General features: G+C 44.6%; 1 protein-coding gene and 1 pseudogene across 1 annotated transcript in view; one reads left to right on the forward strand and one right to left on the reverse strand.

The window, feature by feature from the left end:
* The window catches only part of KCNIP1 (potassium voltage-gated channel interacting protein 1), a 685,047-nt gene that overhangs the window by 499,012 nt on the left and 163,209 nt on the right, over positions 1–22,826 (reverse strand). The gene's annotated exons all lie outside the window — the stretch shown is intronic.
* On the forward strand, positions 5,340–5,458 carry LOC146076127 (5S ribosomal RNA; annotated as a pseudogene).

A 22,826-nucleotide genomic window follows, 5' to 3' on the forward strand; every position in this document is an offset into this window, starting at 1 on the left:
TGCCTACCTAGTGTACCTACCTAGTACATACTAGGCTGCTATATCTAATTTAATTAAAAAATAATACTTGTGCTGTGTGGGACTGTAAAAAATAATTCCATGCTGCTGGTGCACTGACGTGTGCCACTGAGTGCCACTGCCAAGTACCTAATAATAAAATTAATTATTATAAATTCTGCTGGTGCACAATACTAGTATTGCTGATGTATCTACCTGTCTTGTGCCTAGTACTGTCTTATCTACCTGTCTGGTGCCTAGTACTGCCGTATCTACCTGTCTGGTCTGGGAACCACTGCCTAATACTGCCGTATCTACCGTCTGTTTTGGGGCTCACTGCCTAATACTGCTGTATCTACCTGTCTGGTCTGGTAGTGTGGCCCACTGTCTAATACTGCCATATCTACCTTCTGTTTTGGGGCTCACTGTCTAATACTGCCGTATCTACCGTCTGGTCTGGGGCTCACTGCCTAATACTGCCGTATCTACCGCTGCAGTGTCACTCTTACATGAGCCACGTGTTTGTGCCGCACACTTATCCAGCTACCTCGGTGCAACCTTTTGCCCTAAAAACAATATTGTGAGGTGTGAGGTGTACAGAATAGACTTAAAATTAGTGGAAATGAATGTTATTGAGGTTAATATAGCATAGGAGCAAAAAATAAATAAAACTAATTCTGCGATTTTAGCAGTTTTTATGCTTTTTTAACAACAAAAAAAAACAGAACACAAAACCCAAGAAATCCAAATACAAAACACTTAGGAGGTGTTTTGGCAAAACCCATTAGAACCCAAAACCTCAAGGTAATCAGAATCCAAAACCCGAAAAGTGGCCGGTGCACATCCCTAAATATAAATATATATATATATATATATATATATATATATATATATATACACATACATAAAAAGGGTTGAAGTACCCCTTGAATCACTTTAGCCTTCCCCTTATATAAAGATTAGGGCACCCTTCAATAAATGCAGCAATGGCTGTACACTACCAGTATAGTATGCATGTCTTTCTTACATTTGTGTTACAGCTTCTCAGTAACATGTACAGTGCGTGATGTTCTGTGAAATCAAGATTCTAGATAGGGATCTGTTAATTATCTGTGAAATTCAGGAACATTTTATATTCTACCAGATAATGATATTCCTTTCTGAATATTCACACTGCATAAAACATTGTATGGCCACATGATGTCACCATTGAGCTGAACATTGTGAATATGATGTCAAAAGTCCACAGTTATGGAAACTGCACATCTAAATTGATGGTGGTATATAAATTCACCAGAGCTCGCTAATTGAAACAGAGAGTATAATTAAGTATGATATATAACAATTTAATATTACCATACTGTATTCATAGAGAGCATTTCTCAATCACCTGCTATAGTACAGCGGATGTTGAATGCATTAACAGTTGATATTGCAGCTTATGTTTGGCACTTAGCCAGTGCTGTAGTGTTCCATTTGGAGAGTTGATGCTTTTCAGGTACCGATATAACAGCATTAAGTTTAACCTGTTAACATTATTGCTTGGCAGACTGCATTAATGTGACTCCATTCTATTGTGCTAAATTATATTTATGGTCATTGTGATTTATTAGTGCTATTTCAATCCTTCTGCCGTATTCTGATTGAGACCAGACATTGATAGTTTTTTCTGATAGTTGTAGGATTTACGCTTCTTTATTGCACTGTATATTATGGGCAGTATTTTGGTATGGATATTCGAAATAATAATATTGTATACAGAGGATTATGCCTAACACATTATTAATCAATAAGGCCGTTATTGATGTATTATTTGTATATGCTATTCTGCAGTTGGGGGGTTTGTCTTAAGGGGTGTATACACGGTGCAATTGCCTTGCTGATAAAGTTAGGAACCAAGAAGAGAGGTAATAAAGGGGAATGGTCAGGCTGGAGGGGGAGGGTTAGGGTTAGGCACTAAGGGAGAGGGTTAAGGTCAGTTTGCAGGAGGGTTAAAATGGTTTTATGGGCATCCCAATGAAAAGGCTGGCCGTTCCCATCGGTATGCGGGCAGGCTTATGCCTGCCAGGGGAGGCCAGCTGTTTGACGCATGACGTCAGCCTCCCGCCCAGTCTTCATCCAAGCAACTGCAAATAAAAGTCAGTTGAGAGTGCGTACATTAATCAAGATCTGTATGTAAATATACTGGGTGTGTCATCATTATAATAACAATGTCCAGATGGACAGTCAATAGGTCGACTTCAAAAGGCGCTAGGTTGCATCACTATATTCTATCTCTCTCTCTCTATGCCAACATGGATGGTCAAGGAAGAACAAGCTAGTTTAAAAAAAAAATCAAGAAAAACTCAACTTGTCATGTGTCTACCTTTTTTATGTCAACGTTTGGCCCTGTCCACCTATCGCATGGTGACCTTATGGGGCAGATCTATTGACTATCTCTCTAGACACCGTAGATCTACCAACTGGAACAAAAAATAATTGTATATTGCTTTTTCATGTACTGATTGAGCTTTCATTTGGTGGAATGTTTAACAAATATTTAAAATAAATTTGACTTGAGTTTTACTCTTTATTCTCATATTATGCTACAAACAATCAAGACAGAACAACTTAAGTGGAAAACCAGGCAGTAGATATCAGTGAGATCAGATCTAGTGGCAGCTACCAGTATGGAAGGGTCCTTTAGGTAAGTACTCCCTCCTCCCAATTCAGCTAAAGCAGTGCTCAGGATTAGTAGGCTGTCCTTGGGTTTATAATATACAAGTTTAGGATGAGCCCCATTTGTTCTTGGCATGGAAGGAGTTAAACAAGTTAAAGGACATAACTTGTTATACCTTATAATTCACAGTCCTTGTGGTTTTTGTTCTTTGTGGTGTTTCAGTCATTGGGCCAGATGTATTTTGCCTTAACAAGTGATAAAGTGGTGAGTGATAAAGGGCCAGATGTATCAAGCTTCAAAAAGTGGAGAGTGATAAACAACGAGCCAATCAGCCCCTAACTGTTATAATACAGGCTGGATTTGAAAATGACAGTTAGGGGCCTGTTGTTTGGTTGTTCCCAACTATCATTTCTCAAACCCAGCCTGTAACATGGCAGATAGGAGCTCATTTGCTGGTCCTTTATCTTTATCACCCTCCCTGAAGTCACTTCAGCTTTGGGATGTAACTGAGACACATCATTTATATATGGTTGTTGGATGGACTAAAGGCCATATATTTTGCCGCATCTCGCTTATCCCGACACCCACGTAACGCACACTCCTGCAGGAAACCCCATTCAAGCACTTTGTGCCAGACTATACCCAGAACAAGCCCGAGAACTGTCACTGTGATCTGCCTAAGAGACATAAACCCAGTTGGGCTTATGGTGTAAAGGGGTCTGTTGACAACCTCATTCCCCTTGGGGCTCTTAACACTGACAGACGGACGGGCTACTAACATTGGAAGAAACACACCAGTTACTACTGGCAACACCCTTCCACATTACGCACGTTATACCTGCATATTACAAATAAATATTATTTATTTACTTACAACCAATTCTCTCCTCATTTTTACAACATTACACATAGAGGCAGCGCTTCAGCCCAACTCTTTCGTTTTCACTTATGACCCACAGGGGAAACGGGTAACCCCTGAGGCTAAGCAGCGCCCAAACCCCAGTAATCCAAGGCGAGCGCAGTATACACCCCAAATCATATATTTTGAGCTCATTTTGAGCTAACTATCTTCATAGAAGTACTCTATTTCACGGCTGTTTACTCCTGATTTGTGAGATTCTGGAATACTGGTTTGGTATACATCCTATTCAATATTCCAGTATCGGTTTGCTTTCGCCCCTGAGGAAGTCGTACTGACGAAACGCGTTTGGGCTCTACATCCTAAATGACTAAACTCCTACTAACAAACAGTCAAAGAACAGTACTAACAGCGACAAACAATCTGTCAAAGGAGTGTTCATGTGAAAAAATTGAAGTGTCTACGTATAACCAAAACTGTTTACTCTTGTAATACACATATATGTGTCTTTTATGTCATGTTTTAAAGTATTTTTATGTTTTCTAAATTTGACATTGAGTATTGTCAAAATAAATATATCATAATATAGTGCTGCCCTCTGTAACCTTCTTTTCTTTTCATATATAAATATATATATATATATATATAAATATATATATATATATATATATATATATATAATATAATAATATATAAATATATATATATATATCATACTTGCCTACTTTTGAAAACTAGTTTCAGGGAGATTATAGTTGGGAATACAATTTTGCAAAGTGCCCCATTGAGGGGGCGTGTCATGCTCCACCCAAAGGGCGTGTCTTTTTCCATATATGGAGAGATTGTGAAAAGATATTGTGAACGTGGCACCTAGAAGCGTGGGTGTGTACTGCTACATCTGAGAGGAATCTTTCAAAATGACATAAACAAATGTTTATGAGCCCCAAAGCAGTTAGTAAGAGCTACTATACTTGCTAAAGTGCTGGGAAATTGCGCTGTTGATTCAGTGTAAATGTATCTGTCTCTCATTCCTTTTTTCCCCAAAAATGTAACAGTGTAATGTGGGCTAGGTGAAATAAGGGAGATTGCTAGACTAAAGAAGGAGAGAGGGAGATTGCTGTTATTTCAGGGAGTCGAAGAAAAAAAGATCAGACAAACCATCAGCAAACACTGGAATATACTTAGAATGGACCCTATTCTAGAAGAAATACTTCCCAATAAACTACACGTCATATTCAGAAAATCAAGAAACCTCAAAGAGATATTAGCACCCAGCCTGCTTGAAAGCAACCCCACTCAACGACTGTCATTAACCAAATGCACAGGCACATATAAATGTGGTCATTGCAACATCTGCAAACATGTTCATCCGGATAGAAAAACTTTTCATAATTACAACAACACCAAAAAATATACAAAGAAACATTTCTGCAACTGTAACACCACATCAGCTATCTACATGATCGAATGTCCATGTGGTCTCAAATACGTGGGTAAGACCAAACGCCCACTCAAACTCAGAATACAGGAGCATATCAGATATATCAAAAACAAACTCACAACCCATTCCGTATCTCGACACTTTCTAAATAATCATAACTCATCCGTAGAAAACCTGAAATTCACCACCATCGAACACGTCACCCTTGGACCACGGGGAGGGGACCTAACAAAGAGACTTTCCCAACGTGAGATGTTTTGGATCTACGAACTCAACACCCTGTCACCCCATGGTCTAAATGAAAGCTACGAAATAGCCCCATTCCTCTGAAGAAACAACGCCACAGAGGTCTTAGCCTGTATGAAAGTGACCCCAATACAAGGAAATGCGATCATCCCACTCTGCACAAACCCGATTCCATCCGAACTCGGAAGTTAAAAAGCAGTGGGCCCGACAAGTACTTGGGAGGGAGACCACCAGGGAAAGTTGGGTATCGCATGTAATACTGTACAGGGAAGGACACCAACAGGTCTAAAGAACCTCTGATGACAGTTGTAAACAAAGGGCCTCCAGAAGACATAGAAGACACCATTTCCGAAGGCAACAACTTGAATATTTGAAAATCCCACCCTCATATGAACTCAGGAAAAACCTGAAACACACAACACAAAAACCTGGTATTGGGACCATTCCTCTTCAACAAAGAACTAATGAATTGACTAGCTACAAACAGAGACACTTACTATACTTCAGAAAGCTCCGACAGAAAGTTCCCAAAAAGGAGAAAAGAAAAAATAAAACAATTACTATTCCAAAAACTGCCAATAGACTCAGAACACAATGGACTATGCATATGCAGAACAAATTTGTTCATTGCACCATATGGTGAAATAGAGTTTAGGGTTCTCAACCACAAAAAACCATATAAATATACGACTTACTAAAAATAAAAATTCTGTCATAAAAAAATCATTTGTCTCACTTATAAATATTATTATATATTTTTCTATCACACACCTATACTCATATCATGAGAACCATGTCACGACTATTGTTATAATTGTATATTAATGTCACAATTGTATATAAATATGTATAAGACTCTCTTGTTTGTCACCTTATAATCACATGAATAGAATTAAGCAAAACACATGGGATCACCATCGTTTGCACGTACGCACAAAAATGCCACCTATATGACAATGAAGAATCAAAAATGCAATCATGCGGCAAACGAACTTTAAATAAGTGTCCTTTTCCATTAATATTTATACTTTATTTTTCTCGTAGTACATACAATATAAAGAGCTAAATATGTCTCCACTTGAGGATTGCTATGACAACGCTTGCGTCTCACAGTGAAAAACTCCGCCCCCATAAGTATGAAGACCGGGATCCAATAGAAGACCAGGATCCAACAGAAGGTCTGCGCTCCAACACAGCAACATCCGCGTTCCACAAATAGCCAGCAAGGAGACGCACTTCCGGTCTATCGTCAGCACGGCACAAGCCTCAATTTCCGCGTTCCAGAGTCAGCGCTATGTGCGCTCCAACTACAAACACTTCCGCGTTCCACGGACGGACAGTGCGATGACGCACTTCCGGTCCAGCGGAAAATGTTCTAACTGATCGCGGCAGCATTTACTGCAGATTTACTAACACTAACTGGATAACATCAATGGAGAACTAGTCTCCAATTCTATTGGCAATTGCTATAAACCTTTCTCCAGGACTGTATTGAAATACGAAAAATTGGACACTTCCGCTTCCGGTTTCTAACCCCACCCCCATGTAATCACAGACAGTATAAATACCCTTACTGATCACACCTCAATATTCTGCTCCCCTTGAAGAAGTCCATAAGTGGACGAAACGCGTCGGGTCCACCCTCTAATCCTTCCTGCCACTGAGCCAAGAGACTGCAGCACTACCTCCCGGTCTCCTACCATGAAAAAGACTTTCGCCCTTTTTTTACTTACCCCATATCCAGCTAAGTACTAACCATACTTTTTAACAAAGGGGATATACTTATTGCTCTTATATGTCTGTATTTTTTTAATACTGTGCTTGTCATTTTTCACCTACTTCCTTGTTGTCTCCATTTCCCTTCCCCATCCCCACTACCCATCCCTACCAATTGTATAACTGTCATATTTATGTTCCTGTACGTTGTATGAATTAAGTGTATACAAAAAAATCTTTTAACCATTTATATATATATATACTCTTTTATTATGGTATAATAAATACATATTTACAGTATATTTCTGCATATACGTCCATACTTTTTTTATAACAATTACTAGACCACTGTAAGGCGCCTTGATTCTCCCCATACTCTTCATATATATATATATATATATATATATATATATATATATATATATATATATATATATATATATATATATATATATATAGATTGTGCGGCAGTGGTCCGGCACTCCTGCTTCGGGCTTTCAACTGCTCCGGTGCTTGCAGCATAGTGACTGATAGTAGACAGGTGGGGTGTGCTGCAGCACAATAACGGAGGCTATTCAGCAAGGTTAGTAGTAAAAAAATTTACTCAGTGACATCAAGCATCATATTGGCACTGAGATGCTTGATGTCACTGAGTAAATTTTTTTACTACTAACCTTGCTGAATAGCCTCCGTTATTGTGCTGCAGCACACCCCACCTGTCTACTATATATATATATATATATATATAATGCTCATAATGCATGGTGTTGTGCAGTGGTCAAATCTGTTGATAAACCATTTAACGAATGACCAAACTTTACAGTAAAATCTGTCACTACAGAATTAAATTCACCATCGGTACTCCCATGCTTAACAGACCTTAACACTTAACTTACTAACTTATCTAAAAATAACGACACGGACACAAGTGCTGGCGTTTCAAAATAATGAATGTCAAATTTATTTTTGACAACAGACTAAACTATATATATATATTGGTGGCGGCACTAAAGAACGGTCAGATTAAAGAAAAGGGGGGTGGGGTAGGATCACCATACCATTCACACACCGCTGGTGACCAACTCTCCCAGCCAACCACCCGGGTCGGTGGTGGCAGCCATCTTCCGTGCATAGAAGTATGGCTCGTGACAATCGATGCCTGGAGAGCTCACCCACTAACCTACACACATTCCATCTACACAATTGACCGTTCTTTACCGCCGCCCAAGTGAAGAAAATAGAGACAGAAAAATAGGGATGGGAGGGTGGGAAAATTTCCAGAGAGGAAGCTGCTCTCTGGTCACAAGCCCTTTCTGCCCTGCTAAACTCCTCCCTTGACCCCTATTGGCTGCCAGCCGCAGCCCTATCTGTCCAACACTGCTACCTCTTCCCAGCATGACATCCCTTTGGTGATTTATGTCACCTCCAGCTTAATCAGCCATCGGTGTTCCTTAAATTCACCATCGGTACTCCCATGCTTAACAGACCTTAACACTTAACTTACTAACTTATCTAAAAATAACGACACGGACACAAGTGCTGGCGTTTCAAAATAATGAATGTCAAATTTATTTTTGACAACAGACTAAACTATATATATATATTGGTGGCGGCACTAAAGAACGGTCAGATTAAAGAAAAGGGGGGTGGGGTAGGATCACCATACCATTCACACACCGCTGGTGACCAACTCTCCCAGCCAACCACCCGGGTCGGTGGTGGCAGCCATCTTCCGTGCATAGAAGTATGGCTCGTGACAATCGATGCCTGGAGAGCTCACCCACTAACCTACACACATTCCATCTACACAATTGACCGTTCTTTACCGCCAAGCTAGGCCCTAAGCCGCAGCACCGCCACCAACAGAAAAAGAAAAAACGCTCAGCACCAACCTCTTAACCATAAAAACAAATCAGCCAGGAACATAGCCATTCCTTCCGGGCTCAGATGCACCCCATCCTCCATATAAAGCTCTTCCCTTCGAAAAATGATGCCATCATGTCGGATGACACCACCTCCATTCTCCAAAACATATCTCTCTACAGCTGCATTCACCTTTTTGCGAGAGCTATCCACCCGAGGGCAAGATCGTGCCGACCTCCACACGCGCCTGGGCACCATAGCTGACCAAACTAGCTTGCAAACCGGCCACGCCTGTGCCACAATATGCAAGTCCCGGATGATAAGGGACCGCAGCTCTAGGGTCGTACACTGCCCAACATCATTTCCCCCTAAATGTAAGATCAGCACCCTGGGGGTGCCATAGCTCTGCATAGCCCTTAACAGGTGTTCCTGCAAGGCACACCAACGCATGCCTCTCACACCTAGCCACCGCACCATTCTTGCTTCTGGATACACGCACACATCTGAGGCCCCAGGCGATCTTGCGGCCCAATGGACGTACGAATGGCCCATGACCCACACGCTCCTGACATCTTGCCGACCTGCAACATCGTATAACATTATTAACATCGCCCTACGAATACAAACTCCACACAATCATTCAAAAAGGGGGAAAAAGAGAAAAGTTTTTTGGACCATGGCACCAGATCTTGAGGCACAAAACACACAAACCCCCGGAGTAATCTATCAGGTACGCCATGACAAATTAGAGATCAGCCGAATTGTGCCCCCGGGGGAAATGTGAACACACCTCAAGACCCCCACAGGAGGTTGGCGAGTGCTTATGCATCCAGTGAACCATGATCCGGTAAAGTGACAGAAAGAGTTGGCCGAATGTACCTGCGAAAGACTGCGGAGCGCCATCGGCCCAGAGACTGAATCTCTGCGTCGGAGCGGCCCCCCGCAGCTGCAGACGTAGCAGCCCCGATCCTAAAGGAATGAGACCCAAACTCCTTTGGATCGAGGCCCAAGGCCCCCAGCGCCCGGCCCAAGACATGACAAAATTGGTATCTAGTAAGCGGTGACCCGTCCTCATGCATCAACCATGCCCCCGGGCGGTCGGGGCGTACCAGTTGGAAGGCCAGGGCCATCTCCACCGGACACACCCCTTCCACCGGACATGGAAGCAGGGACAGCCACCGCCCCCTCCCAGCCTGGTCAGTCTTGGATCGTCGCATGTGACACAACACAGAATCCCTTTGGACCACCACATCGGCCACATCCAAAGGCGACGGGGCATTCTTGCGCGGTGCCACCAGCTCCCCGATCCTAAAGGCCCCGTGATATGCCATTGCGTACGCCATCCGGAACAACAGCACCTCGTATCGTGGGTAGCATATGTCCCGCAGGGCACCCAGCAGCGGTGGGAGCAGTGCAATATCAATCGGACGCCTACGGTCTGAGACTGCCGGAGTGGCCCGCTGCCAGCCCCTCAAAGCCCTAGAAACCAAAAATGACTTAGACAGGTCAGCACGACCATACAAAGCAGAGAAAAATGATACCCCAGAAAGCACCCGCCTAACAGCGGCAACAGAATAATTCAATGAATACAGGTGCCAAATGAAAGACACCATAGCTGCCCTAGGCGTCTTACCTGCCTGCTCGGAGGATAGCCTGAAACGCTCCCACTCAAACCACCCTTCCTGGTAGCATCGCAAAGTCCTGGGTGCGATGGCCCGCATGGCTAAGCCTTCCATGCCGGCCTGATCATCTGCCAAACATAAGGGGGACAGGGTTCACCAAACATGCCAGCATTAGGGGCCAAGGCATGAAACCGTGCCCAATCCCCCCTAGAAAGCGCATCAGCTATGGAATTTTCTACCCCCGGCACATGTTTGGCAACAAACTGGATGTTCAAAAGCAAGCAACGTAACACCAAACGCGACAGCAGCCGCAGCACTGGAAGAGAGGAGGAGCCCTGTCGATTTATGGCCTGGACCACTCCTAAATTATCGCACCAGAAAACTATGGATGCATTTTTCAGGCTATCCCCCCACAGTTCTAGCGCCACCACTATAGGAAACAATTCTAGCAGCAGCAAATTTCTTGTGAGGCCCTCAGCAAACCACTCCACGGGCCATGGTTCGGCGCACCATGATCCGTGCAGGTAGGCCCCAAAACCATTCCCGCCGGCCGCATCTGTGAACAATTCCAATTGAGCATTGCTACGGCGCGGAGCCGGCCATATCAATACCCCATTGAAATGTTCCAAAAAGGAGCTCCAAATCCGGAGATCCCTTTTTAGCTCAGCGGATAAGCGTACAAAATGCATCGGGTGCCGGATGCCCGCCATGGCGCGTTCGAGCTTTCTGCAGAAAACCCGACCCATGGGGATCACCCGGCATGCAAAATGTAGCAAACCTAGCAGTGACTGCAGCTGGCGCAACCTAAGCTTACCCGCGCACAGAGCTACCGAGACCTCCCCTTGTAGCCGTTCAAGCTTATCAAGGGGAAGCCTGCAGCAGCCGCCAAGCGTATCGATCTCAATGCCTAAAAATGAGAGACAGGTGACCGGCCCCTCCGTTTTCTCAGCAGCAATGGGCACCCCGAAAAATTCAAACAATCTCTGCACTATCTCCAGCAGCGCCGCGCAACGCGGGGATCCAGCCGGACCCACGCATAGGAAATCATCCAGATAGTGCGCTAAGCCCCGCTCCCCCGACTCCCTCTGTGCGCACCAATGCAGGAAAGTGCTGAATTGTTCGAAATATGCGCAAGAGATCGAACAGCCCATGGGCAGGCACCTATCCACGTAAAAACCCGTGGGTAGCCGAAAGCCCATGAACCGGAACGAATCCGGATGCAGTGGCATCAGTCGGAAGGCCGACTCCACGTCAATCTTCGCAAGCAACGCCCCTGCGCCGAAACCCCTTACAATGGCCAACGCCTGCTCAAAGGACTGATAAGTGACCCGGCACAACTCCTCAGGAATTGCGTCGTTCACCGATGAGCCCGGTGGGTGGGATAGATGCTGGATAAGCCGAAACTTACCCGCCTCCTTTTTCGGGACCACCCCCACCGGGGAGAGCACTAGCTCCCCGACGGGAGGAGCCGCGAAAGGTCCCACCATCCGCCCCAAAGCCACTTCTTTAGCCACCTTTTTCAGCACAATATGGGGCATGTCAACCGCGGATTTCAAGTTCCTGGGGGATCCCGTGTTAACCTCGCCCCTAACGGGCAGGCGAAAGCCAAACCGGAAACCATCGCCCAGGAAGGCCGCACTGGTTTTGTCCGGGTATTCGCTCAGCCATCCGGCCATGCGATCCACCCGGACCGGGGAGGGGGCCTTATTGCTGAGCAGCCCCGGCACCCGGCCTGGGCGTAATTGCCCCTTGCCGCCCCCTGTTGCAATCCTTGACTGGGTGAGGGCCCCAACAGCGGGCGCAGGCATGCTTGAACCTACAGCGCACTCCCAAGTTGCATCCCACCCCATTAAAGCCAAAGCATCTGCCCGCGGGTGCGCCACCCGCGCCACCTCGAAAGGGAGCATTAGCCCGACGAGCCACCACGCCCGCAGCTGGCGGCGTAGGTGGAGGGGGAGGTGTAGGAGGAGGAGGGGGAGGTGCCCCGGAGGAAACAGGTCTCTTCCCAACCCACAGCTCTACATCTTTGCAACCAAAGTCTATGATGAAAGATCCCGACTGTTTGTGTCGGAAGTCCTCATCATAGGACTTCCATGCCGTGCCGCCATCAGACATGAACATTTCGTGTATCATATGCATATAACGCACCATGTTCATGTGCTCCTCCGGCCTTGTCTCAAGGTAGCAGGCGGCAAACATGAACATCCCCGATTGCCATCTCTGATAACTACAATAGGCGGCCTCCCCTATACCCCCTTTTCGCTTTGCCGTGCGGTAGTCTTTTTCCGCCTGCGCAGTCAGCGTGAAGAAATTCACGTATTTTCCCTCATTAATCCGTTCGCGCACGCTCTGGCGCAAACCACGGCATACCGCCGTGTACTCGCAGCGCACCACGTTCCCTTTCGGGAAAAATGGGGAACCCGAACTCCCGCTGGTGGACCGGGAATATCTGCGTCGCCGCCTAGAATGCCGATGTCTACGCCGCGACCTACGGCCCCCTTCTTCCTCCGACGTCACAGAATTGGACCCGGAGGAGGAAGAGGACGTGCGCGATTTTCGCCTGCGCCGTTTTTTCTTACTTGCAGCCTTACCTGCTGTTCCTGCCACAGCGACAGCCATTGTCTGTTCCATCGGGCCGGATGCGTCCCCCGAAACGGCTAGTATGCCAGGCGTTGCCGCGTCTTCTTCTCGCGGAGTCACCCGACCAGCCGTGGAAGTGGTAGCGACCGCGCTCCGCGGTAGGGGCCCACTGGGGAGCAGCGTGGGGGAACTAGCCGCCCTTGGGGGGGATCTCGGTGAGTTCTGGCTCAGCAGCGGGACCAGTACAGACACCAATTGCTGCCACCTATCCTCCGCCTGAACTGCCTCTCTGGGTTGTTGTGTCGGCAGAGCCAAAGCCCGTGACACGGGTGGCCTCAGGGCACTACCCCCCCTCCCGCGCCTGGGCAATAGCCTAGCTCTCCGCAGCCACTGTCGCCTGGCAGCCTGCAAAGGTGACACCCCCAGACTAGCCGCGGGGGAGGGGGGCGGGTTCACCGCCTCCCCAATAACCCCCGCGACCCCCGGGGCTTGAAGCAGCCTAATCCCTCTACTGTGCAACCTGCTGGCCAGCTGGGGTAATTGCGACTGACGGCCAGCAGGTGGTGCAGGTGCTAAAATTGTGGACCTGGCTCTAGCCAGCCGGCTAGCCAGCAGGGGGATGCCTGAAGGGCGCCCTGCAAAGGGCCCTGGGCCCCCGCCTCCCGGGGTGACCCACATTGCCTGGCCCCCGCTGTTCCCCGTCGCCTGAGTCACCTCATTAAGCTGGTGATCAGCGCCTACGTGTGGGGCCGACTGCGCATGCGCCGTCACGGGCCTAGCGCCCGCAACGGCGCCTCTCCCAGACCCCCTAAGCACATTGTTACTGCCGCGCGCAGCACCGCTGCGAGCCCCCCTCCCACCCCGTCCCCTCTGTCTCGCTGCCGCGGCCGGGCGTCTGACTACCGGTATCGCGTCAGCACCCCCGGCCGCGTCATCAGCGGGGGACGCGCGCGCCCGCCCGACACCCGCGCCGGCACCCCTGGCGTGCGCCGGACCCCTCCGAGCTCCCCGCCGCAAGCCCTGGTAGGCTCCGGCGGCGGCCATCACTGGAGGTGAGTCCAGGCCGTCAGCCAGGCGGGCGGGGGGGCGAACGGAGCGCGAGGGACGGGACATAGCCAGAATTGTGGACCTGCGCTGTACACACTATCCTAATCTAAAAAGGGGACAGAGCAAAGAGCGAGAGGGACAGAGTAGGGATAGATAGAGAAGGAAAATCCTGACCTTAATATAGCAGAAGAAACCCCGGGAGCTACCTGCACACGTCCTACCCTGCCAGAAAAATTTCCAGAGAGGAAGCTGCTCTCTGGTCACAAGCCCTTTCTGCCCTGCTAAACTCCTCCCTTGACCCCTATTGGCTGCCAGCCGCAGCCCTATCTGTCCAACACTGCTACCTCTTCCCAGCATGACATCCCTTTGGTGATTTATGTCACCTCCAGCTTAATCAGCCATCGGTGTTCCTACTCATGAACACAATCCTCTCACTTCCTGATTACAGTCTAATCTAAAGCTTGCATAACATTTCCTTTAGATAGCTTAATAAGAATAGCTTCTAATCTCATTATAATGTAATTGTAGCACACAAACCAAGCTATTTTTTCACATAAAGTTTTAGTTACAGCAAAAGATGAAGCTTAAGGAGGACTGTTTATTAAGCTTCTCATTTTTACCATGCTAATTAAACGCTTTTATCACTACTATTCACAGTGATAACAGATTCATTATAGCTGTCGCTGGGAGAAAAAGGAGCCTGTCCCAGAAATGACTTTCCCCATTATGTTACCTTATTACAGTACATATTGCAGATGTGACGGAGATGCTTACAGAGCATGCACACACAGTACCTATGCTGGAGGAATTGTAGCCAATAGGGTACGGCGGCTGGTGCCATATGAAGATGGCATTAGCTGTCAGGGCCAAGCGCAAAGCAACTAAGCTTTTTATAGCTTGGTAAATTGCCAAAGACAGCAGTCCCCATTGAAAAATGGGGACTGCAGGGACTTGATTACTTTCCTGGTTCCTGCAGGTAGTCTCCCGCTCCCCTCAATGGTGGTGGTGGTTAATATGAAGCCGATGGAGCTGCAGCTTCATACCACCACAAAAAATAGGCCTACCACCATGACAGTATGATAATCACCAAACAGTCACCAGCTGGCCACATGGATGGCCATAAATCATAAGTATTAAAATTGCATTCCCAGTTTACACATTATAACTTATATGTACAGTATATGGGTTCTACATGCCTACATGGCATGGTATCACCCCTTTTCTTATTAGGGGATGCCAACTGCATCATATCCAAGTCCTAGAGAAGTGGGCAGAATCGCGAGAATAACAAGGAGAATATGCTGTTCCTTATGAAAGGGAGGGGTCTAATTATACAATTATATCATAATTGCATAATTTTAGTCACACCACCTTTTTAAATATGGGGGAATCTAGCCTGGCCCTACCCCATCTTTGGTTACCTACATAGCTTTGGGCTTCTCCTGGTGAGGAACCATGAAATGTAGGTAGGTATGGATTTGGGACTCTCTGCATGGTCCTGTCACTCGTGGCCCGAAAAGGGGCATGGCCTTGGGAAAAGGAAGCATGGCTTTGCAGAATGTCTGCGATTGCAAAGCCACTCTCCCATTTTGCCACTGTGGAGGCATGGCCAGCACTCTGAGAGCTGCTGGCCATGTCCCCTCTCATTTCTATCTCAGTGAATAGTCTCTGTGTGCATGTACACAGCATCTATTCCATGCTGCTCTGCTAGAGCAGTGACTGGCAGGGGGACTACCAACTGCCTGCCCCACTGCGGGACACTGTCGGCCCTGGGGGTGACGCTGGACTGTCACCAAAAAAATGTGACTTTCCCATGAAAATCAGGACTGTTGGGAGGTATGTTTTAGCTAAAGGCAGGCGCTGTGATACTGTATATCTAATATATCCTGTGTCCATCATTAGCTAAATACTAAAAACACCTAAATAATTCAATTACAGAAATAAATAAAATAAATAACAGAAAAGGCCTTGATTAGTAAGCGCTTAAAATACTATCTTTCAAGTGTCATTGTATGCTACTGTCAATGTATAAAATTAAATTTAAACTTAACACTTTGATTCATTTTGTAACTCATAGAAAATGACTGAACACACTATCAGCTTTTATTTTCTTGTATTTCACATATATTCGGGTAGTAAGTGCCCATTTACACGTGTTTATGCTACGGCTAGTTAGGTTTAGGGAGCTATCATTCCTGGCTGCCAATATTCTGCTTGCCTAGTGGTACAATGGAGCACTTAAGTCTAGTGTGTTGCCGACTCAGCAGCTCACAGGACTGTAATGTTAAGCAGTAAGGAATTGAAGCAAGCTTAATAATAATGAGTCTCTGAAACTTAGCTTATTAGCTGGAAATTACCAGGATGCGCATTACAATTTACTTTTTTAACACTCAGCCAAGCAGACATGACAAGCGCCACATAAATCAATGCCGGTAGCAGCTTTAGCAGGACCTTTAGTCATTAGCATATTTTTATTGTACACTAGCAGAACAGCTATGGTTCAATGGCCAAATTGCCCCCCCCCCCCCACCCACCTTTAAGACAGTGTTTACCCACTACCCACAGACCTTGGTTACAGGTTATTTTCCCGATCACTTATGTCACTTTTTTGCACATTGATTGGCTGACTTCTGCAGAATTGATTATTGTATTTGTTTAATTGAGGTCCTAATATGCTAAGCATACAAATACTGTGGATTACAAAAGCTATTGTGTGATAATAATTACAATGTTATTACATTGGATGAGTTCTGGGAAAAAGTGGGATGTTATAAAGACCAACAGTCCAACTTTTTCTCGGCTGCTAAAATTGTCTCTTATTACGGCTCCCTGTTGACTCGTCGACAATTGGGATTCGGACAGTCAGTATTCTGACGGCGAGACCATGACCCCTGTAGAGGAAGAATAGAATCTGTGGCAAGTGCAGCAAACCACAGAGCCCGGGGTGTGTGTGTGTGTGCTCTAATGTCGGAGTACTGGTGGATGGGATTCCGATGTTAGTATATTGACCGTCGGGATCCTGATCGTCGCCCAGTCATACCACACCCTTCATTACGTCCCGACCATAGGATGTAGTCAGGATTCCAGCAGTAAGGATCCTGATGGTCATATTTCTGACAGCAGAATCTCGGAAGTCACAATGACATCATAGCAGTGTCATAGCATGAAGGGCTTAGCGGGGAAATTCAATAGTAGGGGCCTGTGTTTAGGAATGTGGCCAGCTGCCACAGATGATTGGCTAACCATTACAGATTGTATGGTCCGTGACCCTTGGTAAATACATATTGTATCTACTGCTAGTACATACATAGTAATGTACCCTACCCAGCTTTATTAAAGTTAGCTGTAGGGATAGGGTTAGGGTTAAGCTGACAAAGACAATGTTGAGGGTTAGGATGTGGGAAGTACTGTATGTGCAATTGAGACCCTGAAACACAACATCAATTTAAACTGATTTAAATTCATCAAACTCAACCTTTAGGAAACTTAAAGTGCCAACACACTAGAACAATTTTTTTGCAGATTGGACGATTTACGATAAACCGGCCGATAGCTCTATAGATGTTTACTGATAATCGGCCTAAACTCCCGCGGATCTTTTGCTAAATCTTCTGATCTTACATGCTGCATGAAAGATCAGAAGATTTAACAAAAGATCCATACAGTGGGAATGCACATGGGATCTTAAGAGAAATCTTTGGTAAAGATGTGCGCTTGCCTGAAATCTCTTGTTAACGACAGACAAATGATTTCAAGGATAAGATCACAGATCTTTCGGTACTTGTGTATTATCTGGGCTCCCGATTTTATCATTGCATGCCACTACTTAAGGCATGCAATGCAATGCGATTTTCATTGTAAAGACCTGATTTTTAATTGTATAGTCAACCATGGGTGGTTTCATACCCCCACTATCCAACTACGCATGGAGTTGATTTTATACAGTGTGGCGAGCGCAGCGAGCCACCGAGCCCGAAGTGTGGCGAGCGGACGCAGATTACTTTACATGTATTCTGCGGCCGCTCACCACGCTTCGGGCTCGCTGCGCTCGCCACACTATATAAAATCAACACCATGCGTAGTTGGATAGTGGGGGTATGAAATCACCCATTGGTGACTATACAATTAAAAATCTGGTCTTTACAATGAAAAATCGCATTGCATGAATTGTATGCCACTATATTGCATGCAATGCAATGCAATGCGATGCAATGCAATACAATGAAAAAATCGGACGCCCAGATATTACACAAGTACTGATCTTTCTAGTGTGTGGGCACCATTACACCTACAGAGTGTATTGGGATTTCTCCCCTTCTGACTGGCCAAATAGATGCTGTGTTTAATGGTTTACAAAAGGCCATTAATGGCAGTTCTGAAATGACTGTCCAAACCGCAGGATAGCGGATTGGAATAAAAAAAACAGTATCATAAATTTGATAAATACAGTATTTCAGACATTTCTCCTATAGGCTCTTCTGACCCATTGTAATTAGAATATATTTTGATGAACACCGAACACACCAGAATTTTGGGGATGTGAGCAGAATAAGACCCAGCTCAGATCACTTTTGGGGTTGTCACTGTAAATGACTAGAAATTATTGTTATTGATGTTAATAATACTATAGAAACAAAACAGGTCCGATTGACATTATTTTTTGTCAATTTCTATTCATATTTATAGCAACCCAGATCCCCCCCCCCCCCACAAAAAAAAAAAAAAAAAAAACGAACCCAAAATACTTTAGGTATGTTTTGCTAAACCAAATCACTATGGGGATTTAGGATCAAAACTAAGGGGCAGATTATTTTAAGCTTGGAGAAGAGATAAACTGGAGATAAAGCAGAGAAAAGGTAAAAGGAGATAAAGCACAGCCAATCAGCTGTGTTTGAAAAAGACAGTTGGGAGTTGATTGGCTGGTGCTTTATCTCCTTTTACCTTTTCTCCGCTTTATCTCCAGTTTATCTCTTCTCCAAGCTTAATACATCTGCCCCTCAATCTCTAGCATACATGTAATACCCATCAAGAATATGAAAAGTCTTTCACTCAATGCTTAGAAAAGTACTTGTGCCAAACAGAAGTACTCCGATCCATTGGGACGTTGTCAAAACTAGACAGTCAAAAACATAGTAAAAAAAAAATGACATGGTAAAAAATGTTGACAACCAAAAGATCGACATGAACATAAGGTTTACATAGTTCATGGGGACTAGCACCACCAATATGGCTTTAGTACCCACCGCAGTTAATGTATGCTGTGGCACATAACGGTGAAGCACTTAGGACCTTATACAGGTCCGTTCATAGCGGCCGTTTGTTCGCACGGGGACTGATGTTTGGCATATGCACATGCCTAGCCATATTTCTGCACATGTGCATATGCCGGGTGTGCGCAACCACGGCGAACACATTGTTCGCTGGGTGCACGCACCCAACATTGCATATGGTGGGTGAGGGGCGGCATGCCGGAGTATTCGCCCATGGGAACACCCAGCATTCGCCCATGGGTGTTGCCCTGAAAATGCCTGGTGACATGGGCGCTGGGGGCGGGCAGCTGACATCACCAGATGTCAGCTGCCCACCCATTTCCTTCAGAATGTGCACGCATATCTGAGTGACCTAAGTGACTTTTGATATGCGTGCCCACACCACATCTTTCGATGGTCATCGACCAACAAAAGATGTGGGAGGTTCTCCCTGGCTTGCGAATGGATGTTTATGTAAAACATCCGTTCGCATGCTGAACGAACAATCCCGGCGTGCGAAGGAGGGTGGGCGTACCACCATTCGCAGGGTGGGTTCTGGTTGACTCTTAAGGGTGCAAATTCGCATCTGGTTGACTCCACCAGAATAACCCCCTTAGTCTGTGCACAGTTCTCTGACTGAGAGGTATGACAGTTCTTTTTATTATGTAACATCTGGGGACTGTATGGGTTATATTACAGGATGACTGGTTCTGCATACACAGTATACTCCTCTCATTTGGACACTAGCTTCTACATACATTTCTCCATTATGAATAATCACCATTATTTTAGCTACAGTATATCAACAAAATATTGATAAAAAATATTGACATTTTGGTGGAATTCTTATTACATGTATATATATATTTTAAAAGTCAACATTTTGACTGCCTTCTTTTTAACTGTCAACATTTTGACCTTGTCAACATTTCCAAATATCATTTGTCAGGCATATAGGTGCCCATACACGTGCCGATGCTGCCATTGCGATGTGTGCTTTGAGATGCGCGCTCCCGTGGTATCTCATCGGACAGTACAAAAAGTATGTGTTAAACATACTTTTTGTACTGTCTTTTTATTGCATCGCTTTGCATGAACATGGCATGCACAACACATGCAATGCAATGCAATGCTATTTTAGCACAAAACGCATGCCGGAATCGGCACGTGTATGGGCACCTTAACAACTGTTCTTGTGAGCGACATCGTGTCATTTTCATGTCGTCTAGCATGTACCCAGCTTTAAGGTTGCATGAAATTCACATCCTCAATACTGGTGCAAGAGGAGCCACTGGTCTATAATATCCAACTTAGTCTAGACTCCTGGTCAGTTTTTTGTTTTTACATTGGAGGGAAAAAATATATATTTGTGTAATTAGGTTTTGATCTATTTAGAAGGAATCATTAACTTAGAAGGTTCCCATTATCTTATTTTAGTTTCCCAGGAGAAATCAGCCTCAGTTTGATTGAACAGTGCAATGCTAATTGATGTCCGAATCAATGTTATCCGAGGTTTATTTATTTATATAATGTATATTTGTCTATGTGTATCTTTGTGGTATCACCCTATGGGCTTGCAAAACTAGTAGAAACAAACAATAAAATATGTGGAACATTTGTTAAAAAAATTTGAGCAGGATTAATGGCAACCAATGAAATGCTGGCATTCATGTCACCTTTACTAGAACAATTACAGAGTTTTCATTTTTGTTCTGGTTTGCGATAGCTGACTCACCAGCAGCTGTATCACATGTAACCAATCACATGCAGTCACTTTGCATACAATGTATCGCATGCAATCACATTCACTGGCCGGGGGATATAATAATTCCTGCTTACAGTTTCCTGATCTGATCCGATGCGCGTAGGGCCACACATTGGATCAGAATTGAAAATAAAAGGCATACGATTTTACACTTTTCATCGACCTGATGTGTCGAAATCACGTGAAAAGGGCAGAAATGCAATAGTGTGAAAAAGAAATAAAAGTACCAGCTATTATAATTAGCTCCTAGCTGCCATTTTACAGACTGTGTTTGGAGCTGATTGGCTGATACTTTATCTCTGAGCACTTTATTACCCTACAAGGCTTAGTACATAGACTCTTTAGGTGGTAACATATTGACCTCAATTTAAATTTATAGATTTATAGATTTAGACAGAGACAGATGTGGAAGAGGAACAGCCATGGAAAAAGCTTTGTATTTGATGGGTAATTTATCCGCAAGTCAGGATTTATTTAATTTTAAGTGGCATATATATATCTCTGTCTGAAGCGATCAGAAGTCCCAGTGCAGATTCATTTGTTCTTAATTTTTGGATGAGGGATCGTCATCCATTTTTAGGTAAAAACTTTTAAATCCAGAGGAGGCTAACAGGAATACACAAACCAGTTATATCATAGGTATTTCTAACTCTGACTCATAAGAGGATAACAGACATTCTCAGACCTGTTGCATTATAGGTAACCTTCTTTATTGAGGAGGTCGACAGGGATTCAAAGACCTGTTATTATATAGGTCACATTAATTGGCTCACTTCAAATATCTCAACTGAATTTTGATATTTGTACTCCTACTAAAGGTTTAAGGATTATCATGTCCTCACATTAGATTAATCTGGAAAACATCTCTATATAGAAGAAAGGAATCACAAGACCGTTATTCCCCCGATGAAGTCTCTATGAGACGAAACGCGTTGGGATTTTCTACAAGCGTTTTTTACCTGACTATCCTGTGAAGAAAATTAAACTAAAGTATTGGAAAAACATCTCCTGGATGTGGATATTGCAAGTTTGCTATTGAACTTTGTTATAGGCGCCATACCACTATTGGGTAAACAAAAAAATATATATATATTATATATATATATATATATATATATATATATATATATATATATACACTTCTATATAAAGCATAAGTATATCCCGCAACAAGCTACAGTAGACAAAAGTACTACAGTACATAAAGAAAATTATAACAGTTTCTAATCAAAATACTTTGCAATTATGGGAATGAAAACCCTGCTCAAAAGTGTATGCGCTCAGAATGTTGAAACCACAATGTCAATCAGTGGTGGATTTTATCTATGGACTGTAGGACTGCAGCCCCTCCAGTAAAATCCGACACCTTGCTCAGCCTTAGTAAAGCTGTATGCTTTCCCTTCCTAATGGGAGTCCTACTTGTCACTCCGTTGCCGTACAGGCAGTAGCATTGGGACTGCCTGACACAAGGATGCATTTTTTTGTGCCTACACATTGAATTTTAGCAGAATGCATTGGAAAAGGATCCTGTTTAGCAGGATGCAGCTCCTTGCGTTTTTAGCAGAATGCAGCAGGCTTGTGTATATATCCTCTTGAGTAAGCATTCATCTAAACAGCTCCTGTTTGACTGCGTCCTGCTAAAACGCAATGTGTAGACGCAGCCATAAATTTGAATGTTCCGTCTCCTTCTTGTCAAACAGGTCCCTTTAAAAGGAACCTGTCAAAATGCAATGTGTAGAAGCAGCCTTAAAATCAGAAAGAAAAGAGAGCAACACACAAGGG

This window comes from Crinia signifera, chromosome 4 (genome assembly GCF_055691185.1).
Source record: "Crinia signifera chromosome 4, ASM5569118v1, whole genome shotgun sequence".
Lineage (NCBI taxonomy): Eukaryota > Metazoa > Chordata > Amphibia > Anura > Myobatrachidae > Crinia > Crinia signifera.